The 18,722-nt window shown below is 37.4% G+C and overlaps 2 protein-coding genes across 2 annotated transcripts in view; one reads left to right on the plus strand and one right to left on the minus strand.

The window, feature by feature from the left end:
• gnb5b (guanine nucleotide binding protein (G protein), beta 5b) overlaps positions 1–18,722 on the minus strand; it is a 349,428-nt gene that overhangs the window by 163,649 nt on the left and 167,057 nt on the right. The window lies entirely within an intron of this gene.
• Positions 1–18,722, plus strand: part of LOC127499882 (E3 ubiquitin/ISG15 ligase TRIM25-like) — a 223,337-nt gene that overhangs the window by 97,465 nt on the left and 107,150 nt on the right. The window lies entirely within an intron of this gene.

Raw genomic sequence — 18,722 nt, forward strand, 5'->3', positions numbered from 1 at the left:
TTTTTTGATCCACATCAAATGTTGACTACTGTAAATTAATGGTTTTTTTAGTTAGTGTGAAATGAATGTAGGCCTATTTTAAATATATTTTGGTAGGTTTTTTCACTAGGGCAGACTCTGCATCCATTGCCTCTAACATGTTTTCTCACCATCACGTACTTAACACGGAAAGTCTTAAGAAAATCCAGTTACCTAAACTCATAATTATGAGTTGTGCTGATGTTCATGTGCATTTTAACTCATAAATACATTCTTTCTGACATGACTTGAAAACACTGTAACTGCTGAAGCTAAACCTTGACCCCCATTGGCCTGCCCAAACGTCCTACCATTGGTTGAACCAGAAGTTGACACATATAGACCACAATGACTGATCTATGTTTCAAACACACCATAAAGCCAATGCCATCACACTCACCAACAATCAACCGATTTCTGTACTTTTGCTAAACAACCGAACTCACTGGAATGCACACTATTGGGAATCTGTGTTACGGAAACTTTGGAGTCTAGAAACTCATTGTAGCTAAAGAAACAAGTCTCACCATCATTTTAAATCCAAAAATAATCAAATTATTTTTAGATGATGCTATATAATTTTTTAGATGAGACTTTCTTTTTGTGCAAACCAAAGAAAACATGAGGTATGAACTGAAACATCCAGTTTGTTTCTGCTAACTGGCTGTAAGGGCAGAATTTCCAAACCCAACTTTTGCCTACAGCTCAGACGTAACCATGAGAAATTTGCGAATAAAATGATTTAATTTGTTACATTTTTAAGTATTCAGTAATTTATTTTTGTGGAATCCTTTGTTGACCTGTTTGCATGGTTGCAAACAGATATACAGGTGCATCTCAATAAATTAGAATGTCGAGGAAAAGTTAATTTATTTCAGTAATTCAACTCAAATTGTGGAACTCGTGTATTAAATAAATTCAGTGCGCACAGACTGAAGTACTTTAAGTCTTTGGTTCTTTTAACAAAAACCCACCAATTCATCTCAATAAATTAGAATACTTCATAAGATCAATTAAAAAAAGGATATTTTAAACAGAAATGTCAGGCTTCTGAAAAGTATGTTCATACCTATGCACTCAATACTTGGTTGGGCCTCCTTTTGCATGAATTACTGCATCAATGTGGTGTGGCATGGAGGCAATCAGCCTGTGGCACTGCTCAGGTGTAATGGAAGCCCAGGTTGCTTTGATAGCGGCCTTCAGGTCATCTGCATTGTTGGGTCTGGTGTCTCTCATCTTCCTCTTGGCAATACCCCATAGATTCTCTATGGGGTTTAGGTCAGGCGAGTTTGCTGGCCAATCAAGCACAGTAACACCATGGTCATTGAACCAGCTTTTGGTACCTTTGGCAGTGTGGGCAGGTGCCAAATCCTGCTGGAAAATGAAATCAGCATCTCCATAAAGCTTGTCAGCAGAAGGAAGCATAAAGTGCTCTAAAATTTCCTGGTAGATGGCTGCGTTGACTGTGGACTTCAGAAAACAGAGTGGACCAACACCAGCAGATGACATGGCAGCCCAAATCATCACTGACTGTGGAAACTTCACACTGGACTTCAAGCAACATGGTTTCTGTGCCTCTCCACTCTTCCTCCAGACTCTGGGACCTTGATTTCCAAATGAAATGCAAAATTTACTTTCATTTGAAAAGAGGACTTTGGACCACTGAGCAACAGTCCAGTTCTTTTTCTCCTTAGTCCAGGTAAGACGCTTCTGACTTTTTCTTTGGTTCAGAAGTGGCTTGGTACGTGGAATGTGACAGTTGTAGCCCATTTCCTGAAGACGTCTGTGTGCGGTGGCTCTTGATGCACTGATTCCAGCTTCAGTCCACTCCTTTTGAAGCTCTCCTAAGTTCTTAAATCAGCTTCACCTGACAATCTTCTCAAGCCTGCGGTCATTCCTTTCACTTGTACACCTTTTCCTACCATGCTTTTTCCTTCCAGTCAACTTTCCATGAATATGCTTTGGCACAGCACTCTGCGAACAGCCAGCTCTTTCAGCAATGACCCTCTGTGGCTTACCCTTATTGTAGAGGGTCTTGATGATCGTCTTCTGGACAACTGTCAAGTCAGCAGACTTCCCCATGACTGCTGTTGGGATTACTGACCTAAACCCAGTATTTATACCCTGAGAATGGTAATTTAATAGAACTTGAAATTAAATATTCTAATAATTTGAGATACTGATTTTTTTATTTTGATGAGCAGCAAGCTGTAATCATCAAAATGAAAACAAAAAAGTCTGGAAATATTTTACTCTGTCTAATAAATCTAGAAAATATTTAAGTTTTTTCTTTTTGAATTAAATTACAGAAAAAAATAACTTTTTCATGATATTCTAATTTATTGAGATGCACCTGTACATACATATAGAAAGTAGTTACATAAGTAAATATTTGTAATTATGACAAATTGTAACGATTAGTCCAGACTGAAGGCGAGATGATGAACCCAAGTGCAGTTTATTGAATTATCCAAAGTGAACAAAGCAACCAGTTGACATGAACTTGAACAGACTTGAACTTGAACAGACTTGAACAGACTTGACTATAAGACTCACCGACAGCAGGGTTACATAAACAATACACGACAAAGTAACATGAAAACAAGAACATGAACAAAACCCAAAACTAGACATTACAGAATCCCCCCATCTAAGGGCGGCTTCTGACGCCCAACATAAACCAAAATATTACAGTCCAGGAGGGTGGTGGAATGGAGACGGTCTTGAGGGAGGGATGGTGGGCCAGGCCCGTGTCGGGGGACAGGACATGACAATGGCGGGCCTGGGCCGTGGAGCGTGGGCGGACCCGGGCCGTGGAGCGTGGGCCGACTAGGACCGTGGAGCATGGGGTCCCGGTGCACTGGAGGACCTGGGCCGTGGTGCAGTGGAGGACCTGGATCATGGAGCAATGGTGGGCCTAGACCATGGAGTAGTGGTGGGCCAAGCTCCGCATCCGCTGGAGCTTGGTACCCATAGTCCCCCCCAAAAAAATATTTAGGGGAAAATTGGGCAGACATGATATGAGGGGGGTCTGGCGTGGCATGGAGAGGCTCTGGCATGGAGAGGCTCTGGCATGGTAGCCGTAGCGTGACGAAGCTCAGGCGTAGCAGCTGTGGTGTGACGAGGATCCTGACCAAAAAAAAATTACACAGAAATTTAAAATATCAAATACATTCAGAAACGTTAACTGCATGAAAAGTATCATTTTAATTAACGCGTCACATATAAATCCGCAGCATAATGCAAGACCGCAAAATCATTTCATTGCGTTTTAAGTCAGGAGCAGTTGTGGTGCATTGAGAGTTAAAGTGCGCAGAGAAAATCGGCAGAGAAATGTTACGGTTGATTATATTTCATCTGCACCCACTGAAACACAAGCAATTCTGCACATTCACATTTTTCCACCAATGAACGGAACAGAACTAGTGCGTGCACAAGAATAAAACTAATGTTGTGCCGGTTTAAGCAATTGCTTCATGTTGCCTTAATGACAGATCATGTCAAGTAAAAGGGAAGCAAAACATTCTTGATATTTAATTTTGCTTCTGCTGGTTTTATTTCTTCAACAGCTTAAAGTTTAATGCATGTTCACGTTGTATAGCTACAGGCCGTTTCACTTTTATTTTCACGCACCACTTGCTGTGTCTATATTAGTAATTTTCTCGGCGATTCACAGTCTTTTAATCCATGTAGTTTGTGCTATCATTAATAATGTCTGTTCGCTTATAGCTGTACTTGTAACAGTATAGAGAGAACAAAAAGTAACCCCAGTTTTGCGTAATTTATATCTGCGTGGTGGAGCAACAGGTAAGCCAAGTGCTCTTGTGTGACAGCGGCCTGCGTGACCCGGGTTCGATTCCAGCCCGTACTGGTTCCTGCATTCAATATACATATAAATCTGTTCCCATTGTCTCACTGATAAGAAAGTTACTGGTATACTGGGGCTGTCTGTAAAAGGCATGTTCTAAAGCTGTGACTTTATTTATAAATATTACTTTATTGTAGCCTATTTGAAGCACACTATAATGATGCCATTAGCACACTTCAAGTTTACTGTTTAGCCCCAACTCATTTGTTAGGTTCATTCAAGTAAGGTTTTGGAGTTTAATCCTCGCTTTTCTTAGCGTCTTTTATGAAACATCCCTCTGATCTCATTTCAATTTTTATTGCTACTGCAAATGTGTTTGACAAACACTATCACAGCAGCCAAAGAAGACAAATATAAATATATATATATATATGAAAAAAGTTAAGAGGCCAACTAATGGAAACACCAATCACCATCATGGTAACCTCAAATGAAACAAACATGAGAGTTAAACTTCTGTTTATTCTCAATAAGAACTGCTGTAGATGAATGACAGAAATAAAGTCAGTCTAGTTAGTAATAAGTGAAGCTGGTAATGCTGTTTGTGGATTTGTTTAATCAGATCTTCAGAGGTTTAATGTCTTTTATCTGCAGTTGATTTCATCTAAGGCTGTGGCTGAAGTCAGTTGTAGTTCTTGTGTTTCTGCTTGTCTCTTTTTTTCTGTTTTCTTCTTTCCTTCAGTGATTCTGTTTGATAACAGGCTTGTTAATGCTGAGATGACTCTATAAATAATATATAAATATTTTGTAGATCAGATAAGGTCCAGTTCTGGTTTATTTCTTTGCTCTTGGCTGACATGTGGCATTTCTATGGCCTGCTTGTGACCCAGATCTGGCAAACAGGAGCAGTCTGCCCAAGTGCCATCATTCCCGCCACATGTGGCCCAGATCATCATTCCGCATGTGCCAGATGTGGGCCGGATCTGGTCCGACACAAAGTTGCTATCTGGGATGTATACATCGCTACACTATTGACAGTGGACCTGTTTTGCCTGTGAAATTTGCTGATGTATCGCTAATGTTATCGCACCTATAAAAAAAAAAATAATGTATTTGAATTTTAAAGATATGGCACTTCTTGTTTAATATTGGAGGCTGCTGTTTGGAGGACATCATTTATAATATCATAACCCGCCAAATTGGCTAGTGAGCTTATATGCGTTACCTGCCACGGTTGATTTTCACCCACATTTGGCGGGCTGATGCATGTTAATTTCAAACCCTGGTTACAAAAACACTAGCTATGTTTCCATCCAAAGGTGTGTATTTAACTTATTGTAACGGAGCGATAGTCAGTGATCACACTTGATTCCGACTACGCCACCGGGGCTTTTATACCCACAGAAATAATTAAAGGGGGGTATCACACACAGTTTCTGCCAATCTTATGTTAATCTTGAGTACCTATAGAGTAGTAGTGCATCCTTCATATCTCCAAAAAGTCTAAGTTTAATCATATTTATAAAAGATACATACACTGTACCGAGTATTTCCGAAAACAGCCGAGCGCCTGGGGGCGTGTCCTGTGAGCGGAGCTAGAGACACGAGTATGCACAGCTTTTGTGTAGAGATTGTCTACAATCTATCAATGGTCATCTAATCAACTCTATTTAAACACACAATACACCATCGCATTATCCATGGATAACTTTTGAATCACTATAATGAATATAGCGTATGAATGATGAATTTATTAATTCACTATGTTCGTGTTGTTTACATTATATGCACTTAGGCCTATTGCCAACAAAACTGATGCAGTTTTACTCACCACCTGCTGTTCCGACTCATGACCGGGATCATTATCGCTGTGACCGCTCCATCTTTCAGTTTCAAACGATCTGTAAATCCAGTGTAGAACTGAGCCTTGTTTATGAAACCATAAGCGCCGATCCTGAGGGCTCGAGCGGCCACGGAAAAACACGAGATATTCTCCATTCATTTTAACATTTTAACATCATTTTAAAGTGATTGCAACTATTAGTTTCTATGGTTATTTTAATAACAAATATCGAGAGCGCATCAATGTAATGCGTGAGAACAAATCTCTCAGCTCCACTGAACACTGGGTTCTTTGGGAAGCAAGGTTATCTTTCCCTCACAACCAAAAACACACTTCTTTGGTGACATTGTTGATTTCTTGCAGTCCTGTGACCTGTAGTGATGTCCGGTTCGCGAACGAATCGTTCTTTTGAACCGGTTCTTTTTAGTGAACCGGTCGAACCAGTTCACCAAATCGGACTGAATCATTCGAACTAAAGTTACTCACTTTTTGACGTGCCTGACACTCCCTTTGACTCGAAATAAATCAACATCCCGGAGTTATTCAGTTACTCCAACAGTACACTGACTTAACCTGCTGTGAAGAGAGAACTGATGATGATGAGCACGAGCAGCAGAGCAGCTGATATGAGTGCGCATACGTGGCGTACACAAACGAACATACACGGCCTGTCACCGTTCTCGCTCTCGAGTCAAGAATCGGTTGCAACGGTTTTCGGATCATCAGTACACAACCGAGAACTGCTTCTTTCGGACATGTCCGATTTGAGAACCGATGAGCTGATGATACTGCGCATGCGTGTAACTTTTCAAGAGAACGAAAAGCACATTAATCAAGTTTTGTTGAACATCGGAAAGTGTGATAATATAAAACATACTGGAAATATGTTTATGACTTAATTAAAAATACAAAAAGTTTGTTGTGCTTTTCCAAATACACCATAACAGATTAATAGCACACAAAATATATACTGTAGGCTACATACAAGAATACATGCAACATGAACATAAATATTTTGTACACAGATCAAACTATCTAATGTTCAGAAATAGTTCTACAAATTTATTTTTCTATATTAATGTTGTTTAAAAAGCATTACAGTAAAAGTTGTGCAGTTGTGCTTTCATGTTAATTTTTTTTAATCATTTTTAAAAGTATACTTTTAAAAATGAGTCAAATATTAAAATAAGAACCCACAATTCTTGAATGCAAGATCAACCAAGCCTGCGGGAAGAAGAGAGAAGTAGTCACTGGGCCAAAGACCCACAACCTCAAGAGCACACCACACGTGCACAGACGTGCACCAACCAACAAATTTAAAAATGTGTAGTGAATAATGCAAATAACTCCACTCTCTCAAATCAATACCCATGCAGTGCAGGGAAACCTCACGCCACATGCAGTAGAGGAAAGATCCAGATAACCCAAGAGCAAAGTACTCCCACGCAGACTGGCTCCTAGAATATAGAAAAATGGGTTAAAAACTCCCCTTTTCTCCACACATACAGGTGCTGGTCATATAATTAGAATATCATAAAAAAGTTGATTTATTTCACTAATTCCATTCAAAAAGTGAAACTTGTATATTATATTCATTCATTACACACAGACTGATATATTTCAAATGTCTTTTAATTTTGATGATTATAACTGACAACTAAGGAAAATCCCAAATTCAGTATCTCAGAAAATTAGAATATTACTTAAGACCAATACAAAGAAAGGATTTTTAGAAATCTTGGCCAACTGAAAAGTATGAACATGAAAAGTATGAGCATGTACAGCACTCAATACTTAGTTGGGGCTCCTTTTGCCTGAATTACTGCAGCACTGCGGCGTGGCATGGAGTCGATCAGTCTGTGGCACTGCTCAGGTGTTATAAGAGCCCAGGTTGCTCTGATAGTGGCCTTCAGCTCTTCTGCATTGTTGGGTCTGGCATATCGCATCTTCCTCTTCACAATACCCTATAGATTTTCTATGGGGTTAAGGTCAGGCGAGTTTGCTGGCCAATTAAGAACAGGGATACCATGGTCCTTAAACCAGGTACTGGTAGCTTTGGCACTGTGTGCAGGTGCCAAGTCCTGTTGGAAAATTAAATCTGCATCTCCATAAAGTTGGTCAGCAGCAGGAAGCATGAAGTGCTCTAAAACTTCCTGGTATACAGCTGCGTTGACCTTAGACCTCAGAAAACACAGTGAACCAACACCAGCAGATGACATGGCACCCCAAACCATCACTGCCTGTGGAAACTTTACACTGGACCTCAAGCAATATGGATTGTGTGCCTCTCCTCTCTTCCTCCAGACTCTGGGACCCTGAGGAAATGCAAAATTTACTTTCATCAGAGAACATGACTTTGGACCACTCAGCAACAGTCCAGTCCTTTTTGTGTTTAGCCCAGGCGAGACGCTTCTGATGCTGTCTGTTGTTCAAGAGTGGCTTGACACAAGGAATGCGACAGCTGAAACCCATGTCTTGCATACGTCTGTGCGTAGTGGTTCTTGAAGCACTGACTCCAGCTGCAGTCCACTCTTTGTGAATCTCCCCCACATTTTTTAATGGGTTTTGTTTCACAATCCTCTCCAGGGTGCGGTTATCCCTATTGCTTGTACACTTTTTTCTACCACATCTTTTCCACCACATCTTTTCCTTCCCTTCGCCTCTCTATTAATGTGCTTGGACACAGAGCTCTGTGAACAGCCAGCCTCTTTTGCAATGACCTTTTGTGTCTTGCCCTCCTTGTGCAAGGTGTCATTGGTCGTCTTTTGGACAACTGTCAAGTCAGCAGTCTTCCCCATGATTGTGTAGCCTACAGAACTAGACTGAGAGACCATTTAAAGGCCTTTGCAGGTGTTTAGAGTGTGGCACCAGGTGTCTTCAATATTGAACCTTTTCACAATATTCTAATTTTCTGAGATACTGAATTTGGGATTTTCCTTAGTTGCCAGTTATAATCATCAAAATTAAAAGAAATAAACATTTGAAATATATCAGTCTGTGTGTAATGAATGAATATAATATACAAGTTTCACTTTTTGAATGGAATTAGTTAAATAAATCAACTTTTTGATGATATTCTAATTATATGACCAGCACCTGTATAGACCCTTAGCAATTGGTACAAACAGGGCTCAATTAGCAAAATCAGTAATAATAAAAAAAAAAGAAATAACTTCAAAACAAACATCAATATATGACAATCAGCTTAAAACATATATGAAACAAATAAATAAATCATAAGCAAAACAGCAGGGCCTAGACATCAGAGGTCCATATGCATAGAACTCTTCTCCAAGGAAGATCTGTTATCTCTCTACAATTAACATAGGATAGACCATGTAAAAAAAACAAAACGTCCTTATACAAGCTCTTACAGCATCTAAACAAATGCCACGCTCATACCTCGTTATAGCGCTTCAGGATCACAACAGACGGAAAATATCAAACGGAAGTTACGCAGCCTGCCAACCTTTGCGCTATTTATAGGGCAAAGTAAATACATATGCCCCACCCCGTACACCATCCTTATTATCCACTCGGTCACATTATGCGCAAATTTTGAATATCGCATAAAATATTTGCGAATAAAGCAGTGTTTCTATCCAGTGAGTCAAAGAGAACAAAAACGTCACTTCCTGATAAACTGGCGCTAAATATCACTAAGAAAAATGGAAGTTTCTGCAGTAGAAGCCACTTTATATAATACTTTTCATATATAATAAATTATTTGTGCCTCGATCAGAGCGCGCAGACGAAACGCCTGGTGTTTGTCAACGCAATTGCAGAGAATTCAGGAGAGAGAACAAGATATTCAGGAGCTGAGAGTCATAAGGTGAGTATTGGGAGGAGAAAAACAACTGCTGGCTATTGAATTAAAAGACATACTGTTTAGACTCTCCAGAGCTGAAGACGTTGCAGACCCACTGAAGCCCACTGTGGGTCACATGCTGATTGTAATGTACAGGTGCATCTCAATAAATTAGAATATCATGAAAAAGTTTTTTTTTTTTTTTTTTCTCTGTAATTTAATTCAAAAAGTAAAACTTAAATATATTCTAGACAAAGTAAAATATTTCCAGACTTTTATTGTTTTCATTTTAATGATTACAGCTTGCTGCTCATCAAAATCAAAAAATCAGTATCTCAAATTATTAGAATATTTAATTTCAAGTTCTACTAAATTACCATTTTCAGGGTATAAATACTGGGTTTAGGTCAGTAATCCCAACAGCAGTCATGGGGAAGTCTGCTGACTTGACAGTTGTCCAGATGACGACCATTAAGACCCTCTACAATGAGGATAAGCCACAGAGGGTCATTGCTGAAAGAGCTGGCTGTTTGCAGAGTGCTGTGCCAAAGCATATTCATGGAAAGTTGACTGGAAGGAAAAAGTGTGGTAGGAAAAGGTGTACAAGTGAAAGGAATGACCGCAGGCTTGAGAAGATTGTCAGACAAAGCCGATTTAAGAACTTAGGAGAGCTTCAAAAGGAGTGGACTGAAGCTGGAGTCAGTGCATCAAGAGCCACCGCACACAGACATCTTCAGGAAATGGGCTACAACTGTCACATTCCATGTACCAAGCCACTTCTGAACCAAAGACAACGTCAGAAGCGTCTTACCTGGGCTAAGGAGAAAAAGAACTGGACTGTTGCTCAGTGGTCCAAAGTCCTCTTTTCAGATGAAAATAAGTTTTGCATTTCATTTGGAAATCAAGGTCCCAGAGTCTGGAGGAAGAGAGGAGAGGCACAAAAACTATGTTGCTTGAAGTCCAGTGTGAAGTTTCCACAGTCAGTGATGATTTGGGCTGCCATGTCATCTTCTGGTGTTGGTCCACTCTGTTTTCTGAAGTCCACAGTCAACGCAGCCATCTACCAGGAAATTTTAGAGCACTTCATGCTTCCTTCTGCTGACAAGCTTTATGGAGATACTGATTTCATTTTCCAGCAGGATTTGGCACCTGCCCACACTGCCAAAGTTACCAAAAGCTGGTTTAATGACCATGGTGTTACTGTGCTTGATTGGCCAGCAAACTCACATGACCTGAACCCCCATAGAGAATCTATGGGGTATTGTCAAGAGGAAGATGAGAGACACCAGACCCAACAATGCAGATGACCTGTATACATGTAGAGTATACATTTAAACCATTAAAAATATGTAGCAAAAGAAGTTACCTTTGTTGAATTCATTTATTTCTAGAATAATTAGTTGGGGCCTGTATCTATGCATCTGTATTTGTGGAACTAATGGTCACTCTGATTTGTTAAACACACTACTTCATTATGGAGAAAAATAACAAATGAATAAAAATATATAATCATAAGCTGACCAATCAATCAATAAATAAATAAATAAATAAAATCTAGGTAACTATAATTCAGCAGCAAAAAGTATGCTAGCCTAATTCTTGAAAAACACTTTGCACAGTAATTTTATAAAATCTAAATATGTTAATAAAAAGTTTAAAATACTATTTGCATTTTTTGTATGATATGAAAAAAACTTTATATTTGATTTATATTTATAAATGAATATAAATATATGTATTTATAGATTAGATTATAAGATTAAAATACTATTATATAGTATTGTGCAGCTTTTTAATGGGGCAACAAGATATGATAGATATGACAGAACAAAATAGGCTATTAATAATCTTTCAGTATGTAAAATGCTGATAATATGAAACGCTTCAAAACAGCAGCACAAACCGCTTATGCGCATCCCGGGTGCAGAGTGATGTGCTTAAAGCAATATGGAGTCACAGCGCTGCGCATTGAAAAGTTCACGGCACAAAGAGAATCCCTGTGTACATCTGCATAACAGTTTATTAATAATATGTTTCTTCTCACTTTTAAATTCCAGTTATTGTGCGTGTGACGCCAATTCATAATCCTTGTGTTGTGCGATCTAACAGACAACCTGTAGCCAGTATGATGACATCGCTCAGAAACAGCAATAAACTCCAGTAAGATAAAGTCGTCTTATGCAAATCCACAGCCCTTTATCTATACATCAAGTATTATAATGGGAATATATCATATTGGAGAGTTTTACCGTACTGACTGTCGTTACTGAACGCGACGCGCTGTTTGAGTGCTGAACAGAGAATGATTGACAGCTGCAGCGGAGCTATGCAATGGCTTCAGATGATTTTGAATATAGTAGGCTACACGAAAACTTAATTGGTGCTAGTCTTTTTCTTTTGCTCCATTTTTGTCGTATAAAAGAGCGCAATTGGGCCATTCCACCGAATCGGTGCCATTTCTGTCCCCAGGACATTTTATGTATAAATATGCATGAAAATGAACTCTAAAATATATTTTATTATTAAGCAAAATGTCCTGAACATTACTCTAACTGCAAATTTAAAATATATAATTTAAAGCATTATTAAAAACGACTGAGAATACTAAAAAATAGCATTTGTTACATGTCCCCGCTATCTAAACCTAAACTTTATCATGAAATATAATCATTAAAATCTTTCAGAAATCTTATTATTTTTGCATTGTTGTGTTACTCCATATACCATCTATGCTAAACAAAAAGAAATTTCATAAGAAATCCATAATATATTATATAAAATACACATTTTAGTTGTGTCCCCAGGTTTTCACTCAGTCCTGTTACCCTCACACATTTCCCCCTCTAAAAAACTTGGAACATGCCACAAGACACATTTTCAACAGGAAGTTGCATCATCTGGATCTTATGCAGGCCATAAGAAGACCAAAAGTAAGTCCTCTCATTTTAATTCTGTATATTTGATGAAATTGAGATTGACCTTCTCAGTCATAGTTACAATGTACTGTCCTGTTACCTAAATTATTTCTTTGATGTTATTTGTTTATTTTTAAAAATATTAACTTTAGGTAAGTCAGCAGTATTTGCTCAGTGTCCTCATGCTATTAGCATGTACTCCATGTGGCCATATGTCATGTATTTGATCATTTTTGCTTAAAAACTCAATCCTGTTACTTTCAGTCCTGTTACTTATATGAAAAATAACAGGATTGAGTTAAGAGTAACAGTGGTGAGTAGAGTCCTCTGTTTTGTTGATTTATTTGTGTGAATATTAGTTGATATAATACTATTCACCTGTATCATCAGTTTTACAGTTGAAATTACTTAAATTGTAGATTTTTAGGATTAGTTTTAAACACCGCAACACCGCAACCCTACCTTTTCCCCCTTTTTTGTCCCCCCGCCCTTTTCCTCGCTCTCCTTCTTTCTCTTTCCACCTCCTTCACTGTGATGTACTACTAGCACATATAACATCCCTTCAACACAGAAATCTCACTCGCACACATGCACACACGGCCATGTTCACACTCTCTTTCTCACACACATATATGGACACACTGTTACCCAGTGTTCATTCCTGTTACAAAGTGCTCATTCCTGTTACTACATTTATTTATTTTTCTAGAAAAATAAAGTTAAACCACTGTTTTTCTCAGTTTTGTTTGCGCCATCATTTACACAATTGTTAAATAAATTAAATTATTTAAAAATATATAAACTTGAGGCTTTTGTTTTCTTTTAAATGAGAAAATTGCTTTGCGTTTTTTATTAAAATACACCTTGCCTTAATATAAAGTGATTTTTTTTGTCACAAATATCAATTATTTGAACACATAACCAACCATTTCTTCAAAATAAACACTTTCTTTAGGTGAATACAAAGGAATTAACTGACATGCTTTTAAACATGCTTTTTAAATGGCACGTGAGTTTTGGTAACAGGACTGAGAAAACATGCATCGATCTTCTGCTTTGAAACCTTGTAAAAATTTAAATAAAGTTGCCTGAGATTGACCAATACACATTTTGAATAGTTAAATGTGTGTAGTATTAGATTCAGTGTTGAATAAAGATAAAAAATAAAGTTTAATTTTGAAGAGTTACAACAAGCAAATGTCATCCATTCGGTGGAATTATCAATCGGTTATTTTCAAATATCGCGACAGGCCTAATTTCCGTTTAATTTTGAGACTGTGGCGGGACAAATTAGAATGTGGCGGGCCGCCACAGTCTAGTTAATGTATGGCAAACACTGCAGAGCTAATCCGGTCCATTAAGAGAAACCGCTCTGAGGTGACACGGCTGATCAGAGATCAGGAAAAGGCTGCAGTGAGTCAAGCTAAAGGACTCTTGCAGCGACTGGAGCAGGAGATTGCTGAACTGAGGAGGAGACAAGCTGAGTTAGAGCAGCTTTCACACACAGACGATCACATCCATTTCCTGCAGGTAATAGAAGTGTAGAAAAAAACATAGCAGTGAATGTTGTGATACAGGAGATTTTACTGGCTCTCTAGGCAATTAAAGTGGAATAAAGTGCTAGATTAGATTGCTAAAGGCAAGATAAGGCAAGATCACTGAAGATAAGTCAGCAAAGGCAGGATATATTTGACTGTAGTAGAGATGTGTGGGAGGCAGATTAAAAAAGTGTTTTTTCCCCCTGCCTTTTTTTTAGGGGTTTCAGTATCTCTCTGCACCTCTTGAACCTACAGAGAGAATTACTGTCACTTCACCCCTCTCTACTAATGATATAAGACAATCTATCTGTCAGCTGAGAGAGAAATTTGAGAATTTCTATAAAGAGGAGATCCAAAAGGTTTCTGGTAGGTAAAGCACTAAACATTCATTTACACCTAATATCTTACACCTAATATTCATTTACTTCTAATATCATTCGAAAATCTTAGAACATATTAGAAGTTATTACAGATGTAGCTAACTGGAAGGATACAGTACAGTTGATAATTTACTCTTTTCTTAAGAATTGCCTGTTTATGTTGATTTTCATAGTTAAACACATCAACGTTGTTCTAAGGACCAGAAAGGACTTCCTACAATGTAAGTTGCAAAGAAAACAAGCAAAATATATACACTGAGAATGCATATACTTAAATTGAAAAATCAAGAAAATGTCTCTTTACATTATTCGTAATCAAAGATTTCTCCACAACACAATAAAAATGCAGTTTATTCAAAAACAACAACATAAAAAAGCTGTTTTATTCTACATAAGGTCAATCCTCATTGTGGCATCCATGTTAAGATCACATGGTCAGAATTTAAAATTATATAGCACCTTTATAAAAAATAAAAGTACATTTAAGTTAAACAAGACAACCAAACAATTTTACAACAAATCACAACATATAATTATAGCTGCAAGCAGCAATTAATGGGGCCAAGCACACTAACTGCAAGAATGAGTAATTCAAGACATTTTTAGATGATTTTAGTCAAAATGGCTGAAAAAATCCTAAATACAAATCACTAGTAATATGATTTAATTGCTTACAACTTTTGACCAATAGGTGGCGCTGTTACCTAATTGATGTTGTGTAGTCAGTGTGGTGACAATCACATATACAGAGTTTGGTGTCGATATTCCAAAGCATTGCAGACAGCCTCAATATCAGCTTGGCATCAACAGATTTGTTGATATATTATTTGAGAATGGTTTGATCAAACAAAACGCTTTTAATAACTTTTGCCGGCATGGGCTCACGATGATTGGATCCAGTTTTGGTGAAAATCAAACCAATGGCAATTATGCCAAATTTGGTTATTCGATACCCATTCAGTATGCTACACTGAATCTAAAGAGACCAGTTTTATGATTTTGGCAAATCGCTCAGAATATAATCAAAAAAAGTTATTTTTCATATCTCCTGACCACTAAATGGCACTGTGATTAAACTGTGCATGTACCCTCAAGTTATGCTTGAGATGACAGTTTCATCTTAATATGCAAAAATTGTTGTAGGGATTCAACCTCAGGTCCATTTTGGTGTACTCTTTGACAAATTCGTTGATGCGTTAAACGGATGGGAGTATCAAATAGCTTTTAATAACTTCGGATGAACAGTCTAGGACAAGTAGATTTTTAGGTAAATTCTAAATGGCTGAAGGATTTTCATGGCAAAAATTATGCCATATGGTGCAATCAAATCGTCTTGAGCCAAAGAATCAGAGCTGAGTGTAGATGAGAGTCAAAATTGTTTCTAGGCCTTATTCAAAAGTTAACAGTATAAACATGAGTGCAACTTTGGACAGTTGGTGGCGCTAGAGGGATTAAGTTAGAGACTCCAAAACTGCTGAGTTTGTTGTTCAAATTGTCCTATATCTGTGTGCCAAATTTTTCCACAAGTGGTTCTATGGGCGACTCAAAAGTGGAGGAAGAAGAAGGAAGAAGAATAATAAGAACACTAATGATAACAATATGTGCCTATGCACCTTCAGTGCTTGGCACTTAATTAGGATCATGTGGGCCGGTATATTCTATAATTCAAACAGTAGTAATTTCTGCAATAGTAATGTTCATTATATTATAAACATTTCAGCGACATAAAAAGATTATTTTTTTAAAAACTTTAACATGTACATTCTGACTGGTCACTGATATATTTTATCTGCATCTGATGCTCATCAGGTCACAATTAATCCAAACACAGTTAATAAACACATTCGTCTGTTGGAGTGGAACAGAATGGCTACTTACACTGACACAGTCCAGCGGTATCCTGATCATCCACACAGATTTGATGTTTATTATCAGGTGATGTGTGGAGAGAGTGTGTCGAACGTTATTACTGGGAGGTGGAGTGGAATGGTGATGTGGGTATATCAGTTTGAAGCACATCAGCCGGAAGGGAACAAATACAAAGTGTTTGTTTGGATATAATGATCATTCCTGGAGTTTGTTCTGCTCTCCCTCCAGATACTCATTTAGGCACAATGATATGGAGACTGACATCCCCACAGCTTCCATCTGCTCTAGAATAGGAGTGTATGTGGATCACAGTGCAGGAACTCTGTCCTTCTATGGCGTCTCTGACACAATGACCCTTATCTGCAGAGTTCAGGCCACATTCACTCAGTCTCTCTATCCTGGGTTTAGGCTGTACAATGGATCAACCCTAAAACTCTGTGATTTAACAATATAGAATACAGAGACAATGTATCAGTAGTCTTGCCATACAGTAAAAGTGTCAATCTGTTCTTAATCCTAAAATGTCCAATGGTGGCATTTGTCCAAGAGCTCTGCATGTCACTATACAGACACCAAAAGTGATCTTGGTCATACTTTACATTAGGTGTCTTTAATTATGTGCTTGCATTAAAAAAAAAAAAAAAAAATACTTTGTAAAAAATACAATGTACTTTAAATGTTAGTGCATAGTAGTTAAAGACACTAAAGTGGAACCATAAAGCTAGATACTCAAATTGTCTTAATTTTGCTGTGTAAAATGTGTCCATATTGTGTTTACTTATAACAAAAGATGCATTATTTATTAAACATTTAATTCTATGAAATTATTTCACGTGTATCTGAAGAAATAGGCAATAATATTGTTTTTATAATATTGTAGGTATGTTAGAGCTGTTTAACACATCTTCGGGTGACAGGTTTTGAATGTATGCCAGATTTTAGCATTACGACCTCAGTTGTTTTTTTTGTTGTTGTTTTTTATCTGTTTTATATTGTTGAGAAGTGTTTAGGTTAGTTAGGGTTCAGGTTATGTACTCAAAAATATAATAATATAGGTAAAAACAATATACAAAAAAAACACAGCAGCTTAAAATCACTTAGTCAAGACAAGATCGGACAACTTAAAAAGAAAAAGAGAAGCTTTAAATAGCTATAAATACACAGGATAATGAGAACTAAATTAGATACAGGAGAAGATAATCTAGAACAAAGGAGGGAAACATTAAATTAACAAAGGAAATGTGAACCAGGAAACAATAGAACAAAAATATACTTCAAAATCCTTCACAATCAGAAAAGTCTTAGGGAGACCCAGTCACAGGTGTAATGTGGCGATAATAGTAAAATGTAACAATATATTGTGGCTTAATTTAGGTGTAATTTAATTTAGGTATATATTTATATATTTATATTTAAATATGGGTGAAATATGAGTTTTTGTTTATGTGAAGGTTTATGTGTTCATAATAATAATAATACAATTTAGGATTTAAATAATATTTGTAATTCTGAATTGAATATTCATATTAATTATTCTGAATAAAAATTGACAATTTGGAAATTTGTTGTTCTTGTTTCACAAAGCAATAAACCACAATGGTCTTTTTCATTCTTAGATCCAACCCTCTCCATTGACTTTGTATTGCGTGAAGCTGCCTCCTTGTCATTTTTAACTTATAACAAAAAACAGAACTGTCGCAGCCCTTGGCTTCTTTAATACGAGGCAGAGAGTCTCTAACGGGTGCAATTGTTTTTATTCTTCTAGAACCAGCATAAGCACCGTGAAAACTAAAAGTAAACACACAAATAGCTGGTTAATAAGCCCTTGGGCATTACGCATAAAACAATTAACATGTGAAACTTAAAACAAAACATTTTCCAGTAAGTCAATGTAGACTTTTACATCCTTAAATATTTTCTACACATTGACAACATTAACTAAAAATACACACCTCGCTCCGCTCACCAAGGGTGCAAACTTTAGGTTTGCTGCTTCTTGGGTTAGTTGCTAGCTTTATGGTCTCTGGGCTAAGTAGCACACAAAGTGTGAACATAAGACAAAGCAACTTAACAAAATGTAAAAGGGGAATCATATAACTACTTAAAGTTACAGAGAGCAGAGAGAACAGCACCAGGATTACACAAACTGTGTTAACTTACATAGACAAGATGAGAGAAATCTGATGAGTGAGGCTGTTGATCAGCTATACAGGTTCCTGGGCTCAAAACCTCGAACCCAGTCACATGAATGACCTATATGACCGTGAATTAATTACCTATAGCGGTCTCTAGTGGCCACTTACAAGAACAATGCCTAAAAGCTCCTCCTACAAATCCCTAGAACCTGCCTAAAGATCAGAGGTAAGAGCGCTTTTGAAGTGGCTGGCCCTACCTTATGGAATAATTTACCTGATCACATCAGGTCAGCTTCCACCTTATCTATGTTCAAATCTTGTTTCAAAAAAAAAAAAAAAAAGGAAAAATGTTTTTTTTTTGTTTTTTTTTTTTATCTTAAGTTTGTTCTTTTGATTATTCTAAATGTT

This window comes from Ctenopharyngodon idella, chromosome 18 (genome assembly GCF_019924925.1).
Source record: "Ctenopharyngodon idella isolate HZGC_01 chromosome 18, HZGC01, whole genome shotgun sequence".
NCBI classification, from domain to species: domain Eukaryota; kingdom Metazoa; phylum Chordata; class Actinopteri; order Cypriniformes; family Xenocyprididae; genus Ctenopharyngodon; species Ctenopharyngodon idella.